The 20,283-nt window shown below is 34.1% G+C and overlaps 1 protein-coding gene across 5 annotated transcripts in view; it reads right to left on the bottom strand.

Annotated features, from left to right (window-relative positions):
* Nucleotides 1–17,759, bottom strand: part of LOC128163103 (calcitonin gene-related peptide type 1 receptor-like) — a 41,600-nt gene extending 23,841 nt beyond the window's left edge. Inside the window, exon 1 of one of the 5 annotated variants that reach the window (XM_052826601.1) lies at nt 17,568–17,759. The gene's annotated coding sequence lies outside the window, so the exon portion shown is untranslated. Of the gene's footprint in view, nt 1–9,144; nt 9,201–14,659; nt 14,682–15,143; nt 15,913–17,567 lie in introns of those variants that run through there. The other 4 variants (XM_052826604.1, XM_052826599.1, XM_052826603.1 and 1 more) reach the window with 4 other exon arrangements.
* Nucleotides 17,760–20,283: the final 2,524 nt, after the last annotated feature.

Here is a 20,283-nt window from a genome sequence, read left to right as displayed (position 1 = left end):
GGGAGGGGTTGAAAAACTGCCGTTATATTATTCAATTTTAAAGAATTGGCGTGCATTTTCATATAAATTAGCATTGTCAGGTTCTAATAAAACTAATGCGGGAGTTGAATCATAGCTATATTCATTTTTTACTTTAATATTGGCGTTTTATGGGCATAATTTTATAGATTCTGTATACCATACAAGCGTCTAAATAACTCATTTTACACAAAATTCGTATTACATAAAAGCTTTTTTGGTTTACGACGATAAAACCAACTTTCTGGATAAGCTGCTGTATAGTTTTGGGGCAGTTTGGACGGTCCGATACACTATAATCGGGTCGCTGTTTGATGTTCTACGAAATTTCAGAGGAAATCTGGGCTAATTTTGTATGCGCCATTGACAGCAAAATAAGAGAGGTGCCGGCCACAAAGGCTCATTGTTGGTGATTTCTAATCTACACACATCGATAGAACGCCAAAAAACTCCACTTTATGACTTAAAACACATCATAACAATTTTCCTTCAAGTAATCTATTATTTTACACTCGCAAAAATAAAATCTGAAAACACAAAAACATTTATTGTGGAACACATGTGGAAAGTTTTACTGAATTCTGTAGCTATATCAAAAAGTTATGAGCGATTATTAAAACCATGGTGCTCGCGGTGGCCTCTGATTTATGAAAATATGTTAAAAGTTATACTGTATGTAATTTCACGGCGTGTTAATTTTGAATGATTTTCTTGGTTCTAATTTGTGCAAATATGCATGTCTATTCACAAGACAATGCAAACTTGTTGATATCATGACGACCCGAGAATATATACATGTACAAGTTTAGCGAACCCTGCCTTTGGGGGGAGGGGTTGAAAAACTGCCGTTATATTATTCAATTTTAAAGAATTGGCGTGCATTTTCATATAAATTAGCATTGTCAGGTTCTAATAAAACTAATGCGGGAGTTGAATCATAGCTATATTCATTTTTTACTTTAATATTGGCGTTTTATGGGCATAATTTTATAGATTCTGTATACCATACAAGCGTCTAAATAACTCATTTTACACAAAATTCGTATTACATAAAAGCTTTTTTGGTTTACGACGATAAAACCAACTTTCTGGATAAGCTGCTGTATAGTTTTGGGGCAGTTTGGACGGTCCGATACACTATAATCGGGTCGCTGTTTGATGTTCTACGAAATTTCAGAGGAAATCTGGGCTAATTTTGTATGCGCCATTGACAGCAAAATAAGAGAGGTGCCGGCCACAAAGGCTCATTGTTGGTGATTTCTAATCTACACACATCGATAGAACGCCAAAAAACTCCACTTTATGACTTAAAACACATCATAACAATTTTCCTTCAGGTTGCACAACACTATTAATTTTTACTATATATTCTTACCAAAATTACGCAATTTTAGATACAGGTAGCAAGTTTAAAACAAACTTCTGGGTAAATTCCTCTTTACAACTTTTAAAACAATTGTTCCTTACCAATTTAGTAGCAAAAAACACACAGCCATCCACAAAGGCACGAGAGTTTGTTTACATCAAAGTTACACATGTGCTTGAAAATCATGTCCGAGCCCTTTCACACCCCTGCCTAAACAACTGGCATCAAAAATTCAAGTGACCTCGTATTTTTACAAAGGTGGGAAAATCAGGCATTTTACATGTTGTTTTTTATCTCAAAAAAAAAGTACAGTCCCTGTCGCTGGCGGAAAACTCCTAAAAACGAAGGGGAACTCGGGAATTATTTTCACTCAGCCATGTTTTGACGTGAACCTTCGAAAAAATAGTGTTGTGATACCTGCAAGTAATCTATTATTTTACACTCGCAAAAATAAAATCTGAAAACACAAAAACATTTATTGTGGAACACATGTGGAAAGTTTTACTGAATTCTGTAGCTATATCAAAAAGTTATGAGCGATTATTAAAACCATGGTGCTCGCGGTGGCCTCTGATTTATGAAAATATGTTAAAAGTTATACTGTATGTAATTTCACGGCGTGTTAATTTTGACTGATTTTCTTGGTTCTAATTTGTGCAAATATGCATGTCTATTCACAAGACAATGCAAACTTGTTGATATCATGACGACCCGAGAATATATACATGTACAAGTTTAGCGAACCCTGCCTTTGGGGGGAGGGGTTGAAAAACTGCCGTTATATTATTCAATTTTAAAGAATTGGCGTGCATTTTCATATAAATTAGCATTGTCAGGTTCTAATAAAACTAATGCGGGAGTTGAATCATAGCTATATTCATTTTTTACTTTAATATTGGCGTTTTATGGGCATAATTTTATAGATTCTGTATACCATACAAGCGTCTAAATAACTCATTTTACACAAAATTCGTATTACATAAAAGCTTTTTTGGTTTACGACGATAAAACCAACTTTCTGGATAAGCTGCTGTATAGTTTTGGGGCAGTTTGGACGGTCCGATACACTATAATCGGGTCGCTGTTTGATGTTCTACGAAATTTCAGAGGAAATCTGGGCTAATTTTGTATGCGCCATTGACAGCAAAATAAGAGAGGTGCCGGCCACAAAGGCTCATTGTTGGTGATTTCTAATCTACACACATCGATAGAACGCCAAAAAACTCCACTTTATGACTTAAAACACATCATAACAATTTTCCTTCAAGTAATCTATTATTTTACACTCGCAAAAATAAAATCTGAAAACACAAAAACATTTATTGTGGAACACATGTGGAAAGTTTTACTGAATTCTGTAGCTATATCAAAAAGTTATGAGCGATTATTAAAACCATGGTGCTCGCGGTGGCCTCTGATTTATGAAAATATGTTAAAAGTTATACTGTATGTAATTTCACGGCGTGTTAATTTTGAATGATTTTCTTGGTTCTAATTTGTGCAAATATGCATGTCTATTCACAAGACAATGCAAACTTGTTGATATCATGACGACCCGAGAATATATACATGTACAAGTTTAGCGAACCCTGCCTTTGGGGGGAGGGGTTGAAAAACTGCCGTTATATTATTCAATTTTAAAGAATTGGCGTGCATTTTCATATAAATTAGCATTGTCAGGTTCTAATAAAACTAATGCGGGAGTTGAATCATAGCTATATTCATTTTTTACTTTAATATTGGCGTTTTATGGGCATAATTTTATAGATTCTGTATACCATACAAGCGTCTAAATAACTCATTTTACACAAAATTCGTATTACATAAAAGCTTTTTTGGTTTACGACGATAAAACCAACTTTCTGGATAAGCTGCTGTATAGTTTTGGGGCAGTTTGGACGGTCCGATACACTATAATCGGGTCGCTGTTTGATGTTCTACGAAATTTCAGAGGAAATCTGGGCTAATTTTGTATGCGCCATTGACAGCAAAATAAGAGAGGTGCCGGCCACAAAGGCTCATTGTTGGTGATTTCTAATCTACACACATCGATAGAACGCCAAAAAACTCCACTTTATGACTTAAAACACATCATAACAATTTTCCTTCAGGTTGCACAACACTATTAATTTTTACTATATATTCTTACCAAAATTACGCAATTTTAGATACAGGTAGCAAGTTTAAAACAAACTTCTGGGTAAATTCCTCTTTACAACTTTTAAAACAATTGTTCCTTACCAATTTAGTAGCAAAAAACACACAGCCATCCACAAAGGCACGAGAGTTTGTTTACATCAAAGTTACACATGTGCTTGAAAATCATGTCCGAGCCCTTTCACACCCCTGCCTAAACAACTGGCATCAAAAATTCAAGTGACCTCGTATTTTTACAAAGGTGGGAAAATCAGGCATTTTACATGTTGTTTTTTATCTCAAAAAAAAGTACAGTCCCTGTCGCTGGCGGAAAACTCCTAAAAACGAAGGGGAACTCGGGAATTATTTTCACTCAGCCATGTTTTGACGTGAACCTTCGAAAAAATAGTGTTGTGATACCTGCAAGTAATCTATTATTTTACACTCGCAAAAATAAAATCTGAAAACACAAAAACATTTATTGTGGAACACATGTGGAAAGTTTTACTGAATTCTGTAGCTATATCAAAAAGTTATGAGCGATTATTAAAACCATGGTGCTCGCGGTGGCCTCTGATTTATGAAAATATGTTAAAAGTTATACTGTATGTAATTTCACGGCGTGTTAATTTTGACTGATTTTCTTGGTTCTAATTTGTGCAAATATGCATGTCTATTCACAAGACAATGCAAACTTGTTGATATCATGACGACCCGAGAATATATACATGTACAAGTTTAGCGAACCCTGCCTTTGGGGGGAGGGGTTGAAAAACTGCCGTTATATTATTCAATTTTAAAGAATTGGCGTGCATTTTCATATAAATTAGCATTGTCAGGTTCTAATAAAACTAATGCGGGAGTTGAATCATAGCTATATTCATTTTTTACTTTAATATTGGCGTTTTATGGGCATAATTTTATAGATTCTGTATACCATACAAGCGTCTAAATAACTCATTTTACACAAAATTCGTATTACATAAAAGCTTTTTTGGTTTACGACGATAAAACCAACTTTCTGGATAAGCTGCTGTATAGTTTTGGGGCAGTTTGGACGGTCCGATACACTATAATCGGGTCGCTGTTTGATGTTCTACGAAATTTCAGAGGAAATCTGGGCTAATTTTGTATGCGCCATTGACAGCAAAATAAGAGAGGTGCCGGCCACAAAGGCTCATTGTTGGTGATTTCTAATCTACACACATCGATAGAACGCCAAAAAACTCCACTTTATGACTTAAAACACATCATAACAATTTTCCTTCAAGTAATCTATTATTTTACACTCGCAAAAATAAAATCTGAAAACACAAAAACATTTATTGTGGAACACATGTGGAAAGTTTTACTGAATTCTGTAGCTATATCAAAAAGTTATGAGCGATTATTAAAACCATGGTGCTCGCGGTGGCCTCTGATTTATGAAAATATGTTAAAAGTTATACTGTATGTAATTTCACGGCGTGTTAATTTTGAATGATTTTCTTGGTTCTAATTTGTGCAAATATGCATGTCTATTCACAAGACAATGCAAACTTGTTGATATCATGACGACCCGAGAATATATACATGTACAAGTTTAGCGAACCCTGCCTTTGGGGGGAGGGGTTGAAAAACTGCCGTTATATTATTCAATTTTAAAGAATTGGCGTGCATTTTCATATAAATTAGCATTGTCAGGTTCTAATAAAACTAATGCGGGAGTTGAATCATAGCTATATTCATTTTTTACTTTAATATTGGCGTTTTATGGGCATAATTTTATAGATTCTGTATACCATACAAGCGTCTAAATAACTCATTTTACACAAAATTCGTATTACATAAAAGCTTTTTTGGTTTACGACGATAAAACCAACTTTCTGGATAAGCTGCTGTATAGTTTTGGGGCAGTTTGGACGGTCCGATACACTATAATCGGGTCGCTGTTTGATGTTCTACGAAATTTCAGAGGAAATCTGGGCTAATTTTGTATGCGCCATTGACAGCAAAATAAGAGAGGTGCCGGCCACAAAGGCTCATTGTTGGTGATTTCTAATCTACACACATCGATAGAACGCCAAAAAACTCCACTTTATGACTTAAAACACATCATAACAATTTTCCTTCAGGTTGCACAACACTATTAATTTTTACTATATATTCTTACCAAAATTACGCAATTTTAGATACAGGTAGCAAGTTTAAAACAAACTTCTGGGTAAATTCCTCTTTACAACTTTTAAAACAATTGTTCCTTACCAATTTAGTAGCAAAAAACACACAGCCATCCACAAAGGCACGAGAGTTTGTTTACATCAAAGTTACACATGTGCTTGAAAATCATGTCCGAGCCCTTTCACACCCCTGCCTAAACAACTGGCATCAAAAATTCAAGTGACCTCGTATTTTTACAAAGGTGGGAAAATCAGGCATTTTACATGTTGTTTTTTATCTCAAAAAAAAAGTACAGTCCCTGTCGCTGGCGGAAAACTCCTAAAAACGAAGGGGAACTCGGGAATTATTTTCACTCAGCCATGTTTTGACGTGAACCTTCGAAAAAATAGTGTTGTGATACCTGCAAGTAATCTATTATTTTACACTCGCAAAAATAAAATCTGAAAACACAAAAACATTTATTGTGGAACACATGTGGAAAGTTTTACTGAATTCTGTAGCTATATCAAAAAGTTATGAGCGATTATTAAAACCATGGTGCTCGCGGTGGCCTCTGATTTATGAAAATATGTTAAAAGTTATACTGTATGTAATTTCACGGCGTGTTAATTTTGAATGATTTTCTTGGTTCTAATTTGTGCAAATATGCATGTCTATTCACAAGACAATGCAAACTTGTTGATATCATGACGACCCGAGAATATATACATGTACAAGTTTAGCGAACCCTGCCTTTGGGGGGAGGGGTTGAAAAACTGCCGTTATATTATTCAATTTTAAAGAATTGGCGTGCATTTTCATATAAATTAGCATTGTCAGGTTCTAATAAAACTAATGCGGGAGTTGAATCATAGCTATATTCATTTTTTACTTTAATATTGGCGTTTTATGGGCATAATTTTATAGATTCTGTATACCATACAAGCGTCTAAATAACTCATTTTACACAAAATTCGTATTACATAAAAGCTTTTTTGGTTTACGACGATAAAACCAACTTTCTGGATAAGCTGCTGTATAGTTTTGGGGCAGTTTGGACGGTCCGATACACTATAATCGGGTCGCTGTTTGATGTTCTACGAAATTTCAGAGGAAATCTGGGCTAATTTTGTATGCGCCATTGACAGCAAAATAAGAGAGGTGCCGGCCACAAAGGCTCATTGTTGGTGATTTCTAATCTACACACATCGATAGAACGCCAAAAAACTCCACTTTATGACTTAAAACACATCATAACAATTTTCCTTCAAGTAATCTATTATTTTACACTCGCAAAAATAAAATCTGAAAACACAAAAACATTTATTGTGGAACACATGTGGAAAGTTTTACTGAATTCTGTAGCTATATCAAAAAGTTATGAGCGATTATTAAAACCATGGTGCTCGCGGTGGCCTCTGATTTATGAAAATATGTTAAAAGTTATACTGTATGTAATTTCACGGCGTGTTAATTTTGAATGATTTTCTTGGTTCTAATTTGTGCAAATATGCATGTCTATTCACAAGACAATGCAAACTTGTTGATATCATGACGACCCGAGAATATATACATGTACAAGTTTAGCGAACCCTGCCTTTGGGGGGAGGGGTTGAAAAACTGCCGTTATATTATTCAATTTTAAAGAATTGGCGTGCATTTTCATATAAATTAGCATTGTCAGGTTCTAATAAAACTAATGCGGGAGTTGAATCATAGCTATATTCATTTTTTACTTTAATATTGGCGTTTTATGGGCATAATTTTATAGATTCTGTATACCATACAAGCGTCTAAATAACTCATTTTACACAAAATTCGTATTACATAAAAGCTTTTTTGGTTTACGACGATAAAACCAACTTTCTGGATAAGCTGCTGTATAGTTTTGGGGCAGTTTGGACGGTCCGATACACTATAATCGGGTCGCTGTTTGATGTTCTACGAAATTTCAGAGGAAATCTGGGCTAATTTTGTATGCGCCATTGACAGCAAAATAAGAGAGGTGCCGGCCACAAAGGCTCATTGTTGGTGATTTCTAATCTACACACATCGATAGAACGCCAAAAAACTCCACTTTATGACTTAAAACACATCATAACAATTTTCCTTCAAGTAATCTATTATTTTACACTCGCAAAAATAAAATCTGAAAACACAAAAACATTTATTGTGGAACACATGTGGAAAGTTTTACTGAATTCTGTAGCTATATCAAAAAGTTATGAGCGATTATTAAAACCATGGTGCTCGCGGTGGCCTCTGATTTATGAAAATATGTTAAAAGTTATACTGTATGTAATTTCACGGCGTGTTAATTTTGAATGATTTTCTTGGTTCTAATTTGTGCAAATATGCATGTCTATTCACAAGACAATGCAAACTTGTTGATATCATGACGACCCGAGAATATATACATGTACAAGTTTAGCGAACCCTGCCTTTGGGGGGAGGGGTTGAAAAACTGCCGTTATATTATTCAATTTTAAAGAATTGGCGTGCATTTTCATATAAATTAGCATTGTCAGGTTCTAATAAAACTAATGCGGGAGTTGAATCATAGCTATATTCATTTTTTACTTTAATATTGGCGTTTTATGGGCATAATTTTATAGATTCTGTATACCATACAAGCGTCTAAATAACTCATTTTACACAAAATTCGTATTACATAAAAGCTTTTTTGGTTTACGACGATAAAACCAACTTTCTGGATAAGCTGCTGTATAGTTTTGGGGCAGTTTGGACGGTCCGATACACTATAATCGGGTCGCTGTTTGATGTTCTACGAAATTTCAGAGGAAATCTGGGCTAATTTTGTATGCGCCATTGACAGCAAAATAAGAGAGGTGCCGGCCACAAAGGCTCATTGTTGGTGATTTCTAATCTACACACATCGATAGAACGCCAAAAAACTCCACTTTATGACTTAAAACACATCATAACAATTTTCCTTCAGGTTGCACAACACTATTAATTTTTACTATATATTCTTACCAAAATTACGCAACTTTAGATACAGGTAGCAAGTTTAAAACAAACTTCTGGGTAAATTCCTCTTTACAACTTTTAAAACAATTGTTCCTTACCAATTTAGTAGCAAAAAACACACAGCCATCCACAAAGGCACGAGAGTTTGTTTACATCAAAGTTACACATGTGCTTGAAAATCATGTCGTTTTGACGTGAACCTTCGAAAAAATAGTGTTGTGATACCTGCAAGGTGATTGCGAGAAATCATTTGATTAAGACATATGCTTGCAATGGCGACAGAGGAGTTATAACGAGAACGCCAATTGCAGGAGCAATTAAAGAAAATGTACGCTTAGAAAATTATCATGGAACTGGCACGGAAAGAGAAATCATCGCTGAATTTAATTTGACCAAACGCACATTAAAAGGAAGAAACATGTCAGTTTTGAACTCGGCCAAATATCAACTGATCGAGATATAAGGTCATAATAATAAATATATATAAAGCCTACCAGATACGCTTTTATAACCATTAGTTATCATATTCTTTTAGGTCCGCTATGTCGCTTGAAGCTGGTGTTAATGTTATATATGAATTTTATTTTTAGATAACATCACACTATATACTGATTATTTTCTGGCAACGAAAAAAGAGATATCCGTTGAATCATGATAACATAAGTAGAAAGTCTAAGGAAAATAATTTTAGTTTAATGGGAATTAGTTTTTTAACCTACTTTAAAACCACCTAACGCCTCAATTTCTTAAAGAGGTCGCCACTTACATGTAAGTCATGGCAAATTGCGATGTTCATCTTTCACCATCCAACCCCACTTTTTCCCTTTATCCGGCGCCACTAAATATCTTATTATTCAAATCAATCATCTTCAGGTCTACTTTAAAACTGTACAGAATAAACGAAAACCACACTAATTCAAAGCAAAGATCTTTTGGGTTTTTTTCCTTTTCTATTATTTTGTTTCGGGAGGGGTGATAGTTATCTAGCGGTAATTAGATATTTTTATTTCCTCTTGAAGATCTTTTATGAGTCTTTAAAGAGGTTCGCTCCTTCGGTTTTGGGTAGCCATTTTGGGTCACCTCTAGTCTGAAAACTCTGCATCACATATTATTTCTAGTATGATATTTATATTGTACAGTGCCAAATAAACTTTATTGAAAAAAATTGTTTTTAAAAAATTACGTTTTTACAGAGTTTAGTGAGGAACTATATTTTGTGGCGGAAGGTTTTCAAGAGGGAAATGAACAATTTTCATAACTCAATAATTTTATAGTACTGTTACTTTAGCTTCCTAATTTTCAGCGCAGACCAAACTTCTAGATAGTTTGTGTATTACGATATATTCATGGTGTTCTAGAAAACATATTCAGACAATATATTTTGATATTTCTTTCGATATATTTTGGCATATTTAGCTTATATTTCATAGAAGTTAAAAAAAAATTAACTCGAATTTTGGCCTAAAATTAGCTTATTTCATGCTATATCACAATTTTTTTTAGATGTGACCCCTACTTGTTTCACTTTTAAATGAGACATTAAATGTATGTCTATTTGTATGCAAAGTTTTGGAAAGATTTCATTGCTATCTTTTTTTTATTTATTTGCGTTATAATTTGATTACATGTACTCCAGAATTTTGTAACATCTGTTGTTGTGTTCATTATATACTGGCTTTGAAGCCACCAGTAAAGCAAGAATTTTTTAACTTTGAGTTAGATTTTACTTTTATAGTCACTACATGTGTTCAACTTCGTACTGTATTAAAATCATACTTGAATAATACGGTAATTCAAACTATAAATATTTTGTTTGATTTCTTCAAATTATCAATTTCCATGTCAAATTTTAGCAAAAATTTCAAGAAATTATCATTTCTGTTTGGGGCCCTATATTTCCAAAAAATGGCATGTGACATGGGTCACAAATAAAATAAATGAACATTTTAGGTCCCCATCTTTATATCCAAGTGGTTTTCGGATGATTGACATTACTATAATTTCAGATGCCAACTTCCTTAATAAGTTTTCTGTGAATTTCAATTTGACGTAAATACATGTACAAGGTTCTCTGCCTGAACATTGACCTCTAAATGGATGTGGATGGTCGTAGTCATTTTTAGACTGTATTAATAATCTTGAAAAATTAATAATAGAAATATATTGGGAAAAATGTTAATTTTCTAAGCTAAAATATATATGAATTTCTTTTAATATATAATAGTTTATGGCTACAAAAATCATATGCATACTGTGGAATCTTTAAAATTCGTGGTGGCTCAATTTTCGTGCTATTCGTGGGTAGCCCTCACCCACGAATTTACTTCCTCGACGGAAAAATTGAAAGATTTAGTTATCTTACTGAAACTGAAAACCGACGCATCCACGAAATTACATCGCCACGAATTCAAATGATTCCACAGTACTTTACACAAAGCCTACACCCATTACTTAATAGATATACTACGATGACATTAGATTTTTAACCAACACAAATTGACAATAAACTTCCAAATATGACAAGTTAATTATGCTTCGTCTTTCGTCATCTGTCTAATTCATTTGTTAGGTCATGATCTACATGACGCCATAGTTAAAGGGGCGGCTAAAAGCCGCAAACCGCAAACCATTCAAAACACGATAGCTTAATATTGTTTTTCATGTTTTTGTTGTCATGTTCTTCCAATAGTTCTAAATGTCAACTTAGTCTTGTTCTATTTTGTTTACTATACCTTTTTATAATTATGAGCATTGAAATCGTGTGGAGGTTATTTTCATATTAGAAGCAATTTTCCAAGAGCTTGGACTTTGGGTAGTTGTGTCAAACAGCAATGTGACGTAGACCTGTCTATTTCATTGCTAGCCACTCAGCCATGGCTCTTTGAAATCAACAAGATTTGTTTGACTTTTGAGCTAAGACTACGCACTTGATGCATATTTCGGTTGAAACCGCGTCATTTTAATTTTTTTGACGCAAGGAATAGATAGCTACGCCTTACTGAAAGTCCAAAGTCTTGTTAAAATAGTTCTAAGTGAAAATAACATTTTGAGCTTTTATGCCGAAATAGGACTAGTCTTGTCTTGGATTATTTTTGTCATTCTAATCTAGTCTTTAGCCAAATCATTTAATTAGTCCTCATTGTATATTCCTCCATTTATAATTAGCACGTTTCCAGTCTTCAAACATTCTATCTGGTCCTAACGATTAGAACAAAGAGGATATAAAAAATATTGTCTAAAAGATCGCAAGGTTCCTCGAACTTTTGAAGTAATGTTTTCTGCCATTCCTACTGATCTTTACTTAATAACCTTTTTAATATCTATATCTATTTTCACTTAGAATTGTATTGCACTCCAGGGAACCCTTGTTTCTATGAAACGTTAACGTACGAAATTTGCAATTGCTTACAAAAAATAACAGGAAAATTTCATTTTCGGTAAAAACTCAATTTGGATTTTGTACGTTTTAAAGTATTGTGTTTGATATCATACAATTTAAGCACCATTTCGAATGCAACATGGCTTTTATTTTTCTTGTCTGCAATAATTGTACGCGCGTGCATCGGATTTTATTATTGTCTGAATCTGGGAATCTGGGAATTATTTTTAGAATAAAATCTCTCTATTGTACTTCGTATGCAGTCAGATGAACCCATTTTCCTGAGCTTAAAACATCTGTTTGTTATTCATTCTGTTTCTATTACAATATTCCGTAACCAAATCTCCGACGTAAAATCCCCCCGAGAAGGGATTAATATTGCGGAATGAATAATGCATTAATTTTTTTAAGGAACGCAAATCAAAAAAAAAAAATCCTGATTGTATAAGAGTGCAGAGAGATAGATTCATCTTTAAGTTATCAAAATTGTACATATCTAAAATAGATATTTGGCATACTCTTTTGTAATAAAATATTAAAATACATGTATGGCAACCAGAAATCAAATGATGAATTACAAAAAAAAATATTTATCAAGTAAAGAACAAAAATGGCATACCTTGTACGAAATAAGAAATGCTGCTGACAAAATACAAAATGTATACTTTTTACACAATGAATTATGATATTAGCTTTGGTGTTTAGTAGGGAATGCAAGTTTTAACCCAATTTACAGAAGCGACAATGTATAATCATATTTCTATTTTTGCCATTGACCCTGACATTATGACCTTGACCTATACTCTAACGACAATAAAACTCGTGTAAGACCCATAAGAAAGAGAACATCAGATCAAAAGAAAACATTTCCCGGAAATGATGGTTTAAAGGTAGGAGACTAGACCCCCCTGTTAATGAGGAGTGTTAATTAATTCTACGTGATTACCTGACAGAGTTAAATAAAGAAACAAAGGCAAAGAAACAAATGAACCACGCAAATATTCGATTCGGTGTGGAATTCACAACTTTGTACGCAAATACTGTTTACGTTTGCAGTTTTAAGTGGTTCAAACTTTTACAAAAATAAAGAAAAGAAATTTTAAAACAAAGCCTTCAAATATAATCAACATCATGGGATCATTTTTGTAAAGTTATGCACAGCATGAACTTTTTTTTAACAAATCACTTTTAAAATTCTAATTCCTATTGATTATTATTGCTTTCTGTTCATTATTGTATTACTATGGAGTGGTCTGACAGAGTGATAATTAAGGTTGTCATGGCTACCGTTACCAAGGTTACTATTGGCCAATACATAGTTCTATATCTGTTAAAAGTCGTTCAAATTGGTCAAGGAAAATTAATTGTAGCAAAAACACAACGACATGCTCTCCTCAATTCAAGTGCCCATCAGATTTTGTAAAGCGCTTGCTATTTCGCGAGACTTTTACATGTGTGCTTCCTTTAACAGTATGATAACACTTACAAATTCTTTTTTTATCAGCAACATACAAAAACTTGTCATTTAAATGAATGAGACAACTGCAAGAGAACTGCTTCACTTAGATACACCCTATCTTGCCATTGTCTCGTGTATAATACAAAATGAAAAAAAAATTCACTGTCGTTTATTATGTATATATGATATTAACAATTACATGACATACATTATAATACCTGTTTGCTTTGTTTGCAACGAAAATTAATCTCGTTGTGTTTTTGCATCATTTGTCGTGGCTTTCTTAAAAAAAAAATAATATATGATAACTCGGACACGATAAGATCCATCATCACTATAAATGTAATTACCTTAAAAGGGTTTGCATCTTTTTTTTCAAAAACTTAGAAAATCTTGCATAAGACATCAATTATACAAATCATATAATAGTTATTACATAATAGTGTTTGTTTGTTTCTACACGTGTATGATACTTGTTTGTGTATGCATAGAATACCTGTATAGAATACCTGTAACACAGGACCTCAATTTCATCTATATGCAAACGTCTCGCCTCCTGTTTTAAATTTTCTTTTGTTACAAAAGCATAACATAGTAAAGTATTACTGTTTGTTCCAATTGTATGCGTATTAAATCATATATGATATGACAACTATTTTGTGACTCTGCAGTTTTCATGGCATCAGATCCGGATGTATTACTTTGATGACATAACGAGAAATCTGAACAATTCAAAAGTATTTTTTAAATGACTGTCTGGATATAATGATATACACTTACGTATAATTACAGAGTCAAATTCATGGATTCTGAGGAGCTAAGATTTCTGGAAAGGGTGTGATCTCTCTCTCTCTCTCTCTCTCTCTCTCTCTCTCTCTCTCTCTCTCTCTCTCTCTCTCTCTCTCTCTCTCTCTCGTGTGGTCAAGTACATCAAACACTACATCAGTACAAAATAAACAACTGTACTATATAAACAAGTTTGAACAGAACAGATAACAACTGTATATATAGAAAGGATACGTACATATGTATGTGTATAAATACATGTATATCATCCAACTCCCAACCCCATTCACCCCCCCCCCCCCCCCCACGTTTTGTATATTAATTACCTTATTTGTTCAATCTCATTATATTGTGTATCCGTTGTCAATGAATTAATTTGTATCACCTGTAAAGTTAATCACAGACGGGAGGGAAATTAATCCATCACAGACTGAAAGCTGTCACTCAAAAACTTATTTTTCAAAAGGAGATAAACATACAGGTAGTTAACGCAGTTATATTCATGCCCACCCAAAAATATTAAAATTCCTCAAATAATTTAACTTCTTCCAAAAGATTTGCATGCGTTTAAGTCAAATTTCAAAACTTATGAACTTCTTTTCGTCAAGTATGTTTGAATTTAATTTTTTAATTTCACAATTTGAAAAACCGCGGTTGGTTCTCGAAATGCATCACTGAGAAGAATTGTGTGGAAACTCTTTCTAATTTTTCGCCAATGTTACACTTGACCCCTCTCAAGTAAACGACAGTCGTAAAGTTTTAAAAGTCTTATTTACCCGACACCAACAAGAAATTTGCCCCAGCTATAGCTGTTCCCCATAATCCTGCTTCAAAATCCCCTCTCAAAATCTATAACACTGTTTACTTACTTGAATCCTGGTGAATTAAAATCCAATTAGTTTCCTTACGTTAGAAATCACACACACATTGTCATACCTTTGTGCACTGTTTACGATGTACGTCTTTAAAGCATGTCATTAGAAATTTAAAAAAAAAAATTCTATCCGTGTCCACAAAAACACTACATGTTAGATAGAATAGGAAGTTGATGCTCGTCCATTGTTAATTAGATTCTTTTCTTCTGTTACTATCAACAGCGTGGTAAAATCCACAGCTTGTATTAATTGACCGTCTAACCCCTCTCACTTTCTCGCGCGGTTTTTATCTAATCAAACGAAAGCGTTTTTAATTTTTCAGCCGGTGTAGCTAAAGGGTCATCTAGAAGTCAGTAACTGTATGTAAACATAGGACACCGATACTTATGTGTACTTGTAATTATATATACATACATACATTGCACGGCGTGTTTAATCCAGATATACAACAAAACTACTCGACGCGAATTCTAAAAAAAAGTTACAATGGAGTGTCATTTTTCTTTTTTTACTTCTTTCGTCAGTTGTCAAGTGCATCGGAATTTTTTTTCATATCATATACGTAAGCGGTACTACCGCTTGTCTCCCAAATTAAATCCCGCTGCATATTTCACACAATTCGTCCAATATACTGAGTGTCTGTCTCCTGGGACAATGAAAGTGGTTTCGTCTCATATGACAAGCAAACAGGAAAACAAGGAAACGTTTTCTATTCGTAAACGTACCTTAATTCCTACAACTAAACTACTACTTTGATGATTAATGAGATGTTTTTATTTAACGGCTCTTCCCAATCGAAATATGCATAATTTTAATTCTAGTTTTTTTTTTATTAATGGGCTTTTGTGACGTCATTGCTCTATTTTTAGATTTTAACCAAACACAACTTTTATTGCTTATTAAGTTTTTTTTGCAAAGGATAATGTTGACTTTAATAACGTAACTCGATCTGTGGTTTGTGGATTCGTTTTGTCATTGTGTAAACGATACATAGAACATGTTTGCTATTAATACTGATCTACATTTCTGATATTTCAGCGCCGACGGCATGGATACTTTACCGTGGTGAAAATAATAGTTCTTGAATTTCTAAAACGTGACTTTATGACATTATGAAAACTGAAATGTACACAAATGTAAACTTTGAATTGTATTTTTCTCTAGAGCCAATTGTTAGTATCTCTCTCTCTCTCTCTCTCTCTCTCTCTCTCTCTCTCTCTCATCAGTCCAACGGCCTCTCGCTCGCTCCATATTGCAAAGGAGGGGGCAGGGGGTGTTACCCGCATTTTTCACTCGGAAAGAATTTTCTCTAAGATATACCATTGCATGTAATTTTAATAAATGGTGCATCTGTCATTTTTAATGATAAATTTGTATCATCTTTCGACAGTTTGTCCCTGAGCTATTTTTTCTAAAACGTACAATTTTGCTTAAATTCTCCGGAAAATTAGAGGCTAGCTGTTTCTGAGGTGTATCTAGGGAATTGGGATCCTTTTGAAAGAATTCATTGGAAATGCTGAAACATGAACAACCTTGTCTGATTATACACTTGACGTGGGTTGAGATTTGCTTACTTTTCTCTTCGGTAAAGACAGAAAATAATAAAATGATAATATGAGCCAAATGATAAAACAATAAATATTCAGCAAACAAAACCATACACTGTTTTCATTCCGATACAAGCGTTGTGTGTTATGAGATCCTTCAATTGAGATGGCATACAGTAGTTATACTTTTCGTATTGTTATTGGCTTTGCAAACCCGAAGATCTCTTGGAAACGGAAACTGGTCTCTTTTATTGTAAGGAGGAAGTTATTCTATTCAAAGTCGTTATTAACGAATGTAGCTTATAGTCTATAGATGGAAAGATGAGGCCGTCACTCTAGCCACTGTGCTTTTATATTGAAACATAGTATAATTAAAACCCAGAACAAATTAAAAGGGAAACAGAATTAATAGAAATGTACGTTGAATGTAGATATAAGAAATGTATAAGAAATGCAGTGTTTTTTATATTATCTTTTTATCTGTTGAAGAAAGAGAGAAAGACGGATGACAAACAAAAAATGATAGACGGGCACAGACAAATCCATATGCGGATATAGAGGGGGTCACGGGGGGGGGGGTTCTGACCCCCCCCCCCTTGGAAAATAAAAATTCAATATCTGAGGTTTTTTCACAATAGAAAGCTATCTAAAATCTAATAGAGAATGTTAGAAGGCTGGCAGACAGACAGACAGACAGATAGAAGGACGAGAGAGAGAGAGAGAGAGAGAGAGAGAATAAATTAAAGAGAGGGGACATAAGCATGAGGAAGAGGGGGACAGGCGGACGGACAGACAGATGGGCGGATAGAGTGAGAAAGAGTGAGAGATGGTGAAGAGACCCTAATAATTAAATGAACATCTTAGACCTTACCTTGTCTGAGCGTATTGCTTGGATCGATGTTAAGATGTTGTAAATTAATTCTGAATGTTTCCTAACTGATAACCCTTCAGCATTGATCGGAACTCGGGGACCATATATCAGCTGTTTGTCGAGCCTCTAATGTTAACGTTTACGAGACCTTCCCAATAGGTGGCACGACATTGTTATATACCTTAATCCATTGGGGTAAAGAGATCACCCAATCGTATATGTATATTGCTGTCACTCACACTGTTCTTTTTTAAAGCTGTTTCATTTTACGTCGGGCTATACAGGAGGATATTTTCATATTTATAAGAAAGATTTATCATTTATTGGATTAGGGATTTTGGTTTTTTAAGACCTTTTTTAATTTAGATTCAGCTATGTTTCTTTTATAATCTACATTTATTGTATATATATCAATAAAGCTGTGAGTCTGAGGAAATTAACACCACGCATTATTGTTGTATTCATGAAATCCAGTATGCCGGTGTCTGATGGTGCCGCCAATAAATAAACTGAAATTGACACAAAGATGAAAAGATAAATTGTAACTTAACTTACAATTTTCTGATTTGAGACATAATCAAGCCTTGGGAATTTAGTTTCCTATTTTGAACAAAGATAACTGACAGCTTTCCGGTAGGAGATATTCCCAATAATTTATCTCCCATGTACATATACCTAGTATACTGATCCCTGTCTAACGCTCACTGGCTGTGTGGATATCAGAAAATGGTCAAGGAGATCCAGCCATTTAGAAATTTGTGTCAAACCAACCCTTTTTTATCTCAACAGTTAAAACAACTTAAATACTTACTTAAAAGGCGAAAATATTTGCACGTTGGTTTTCCAACAGTGAGCTTCAGCTCACATGGTCCAAAAATTCAACAGCCGAATTTTATCACAATCGAGTATGTACAGTCTCATGTGGATAACTTATTGAATTATACACCAAAATACATTATATACGTTTGGTTATGGTTTAAGAATATCTAATGTAATTCATTAAATAAAGAGGGTCTTTTTGATTTTCTACAGAAAATTAAAAAAAATATCACATTTATTCTTATGCAATTGCTGTGAAGTGACCAGATACAACGCTGGAATGTGCATGTATGATTTATATTTCTCATGTAAAATCTATAAGATTATACACAAACGAGTTGTATACGGGCCTTTTTCTTTCTGTCTCATCCTCTTTTTATGTAGATATACTGGAGGCGCAAGATCAAATGTACCAGTAGTTGGACAGCTACAGTTTTGGGTGTGGTAGAGGAGGGGGGGGGGGGTATAGAATGATGGTGAGGATATTGTTGTGGATGGGGGCATTACGTGTACATTTACCGGTACCAGGTGTACATAAATTGAAACGTTGTCAACATGCAATGCTCATCCGACATATGCGCGGATCCAGAAATATTTTTCCTGGGGAGGTAGGGGTCTGATGGTTATTTAAGTTTGCCGGGGGGGGGGGGGGGGGGGTCCGAGGAATATTTTTTGGTAATTTTAAAGAATTTTAAAGAAATATGAATTCCACAAAGGGGGGGGGGGGGGTCCGGACCCCCTAACCCATTTATAGTGGAACAAACAAACAAAATTTCAAACAAACAACGTACACTTGAATACAACACTAAGTTAGGCAATCGACAAAATGGTTCTACATTTGTGTGTTGACAAAACGCTATCAGATTGAACAAAGAAGCCTAGTAATTAGTTTTTCTTCTTCAACAATCTAGTCTTATCTTAGTGTCATTTGATATCAAATTTGTCTTATTTGAGAGTTAATTCCAATCGATTCCATTGATTCTGTGTCAAAGTCTCGACTTGTGGAGTTGTAAGATCATGGATCTCATTTCAAACCACCAAAATGAATATTGCTCGGATAAAGGTATTACTGAAAATCGTGTTTCACACGCAAAAACGAACCACTGGGCTTAGTGTTTTAGAAATCCCACGCATTTAGAAATGCAAATGTGGTTTAATTGTTTTGTATTTTTTAGGCGATATGGTTTAATCGTAATATCTATTCATTTATGATATTAATGAGAGAAGGCATTGATAGTATGATATTATACTTGTATGCTTATATTTGCATCATGATACATGTATACATGTGAATCCCCTCTGGCACTTTTTACTCTCCGTTTACAATTTACAAAGTGTATTTTTTCAGGAGAGCTGGACGGTTGTGGCCATCTTAAGGCTCCATTTATCTCCTTTGGACAAAATGCTTGAATGATAGAAATGTTCAAATTCCAAATCTAAAATATTTTGATTTTGTCTGTACTAAATAATCGTTTATGAACCAAAATATCATATTTTTTAAAAGATTAAGGCAGATCTGTTGACAACACATGCATCCTCCTTAATTTTGTAAGTGTCTTTTACTAATTAACAATTTTTAATTGTCAATGACTCCTTGACTTATTATAATTAGTTATGGACTCATTGATGATTAAAAATTATATACATGTAATAATTGGTAAACGACACATTTTTTTAATTTACATACAGAACAATAATTTTTAACAGACTGTCCTACCCTCCCCGCTAATCCGGCCCCGCCCCCATCCCAAGATGAAAGGAAAGGTAAAGCCCACCCACCCCCTTTCACAAAAGATGCTACGTGCCCAGTTAGGTAGCCAAGAAAAAACCTTCTTTAAATTAAAAAATTCTTGATATAATAACCATTTTATAATTACTCGGACATAGGTCCTGTATT

The sequence above is a fragment of the Crassostrea angulata genome, chromosome 9 (genome assembly GCF_025612915.1).
Source record: "Crassostrea angulata isolate pt1a10 chromosome 9, ASM2561291v2, whole genome shotgun sequence".
In the NCBI taxonomy this organism is placed as follows: domain Eukaryota; kingdom Metazoa; phylum Mollusca; class Bivalvia; order Ostreida; family Ostreidae; genus Magallana; species Magallana angulata.
This window is presented reverse-complemented; position numbering and strand designations above follow the sequence as displayed.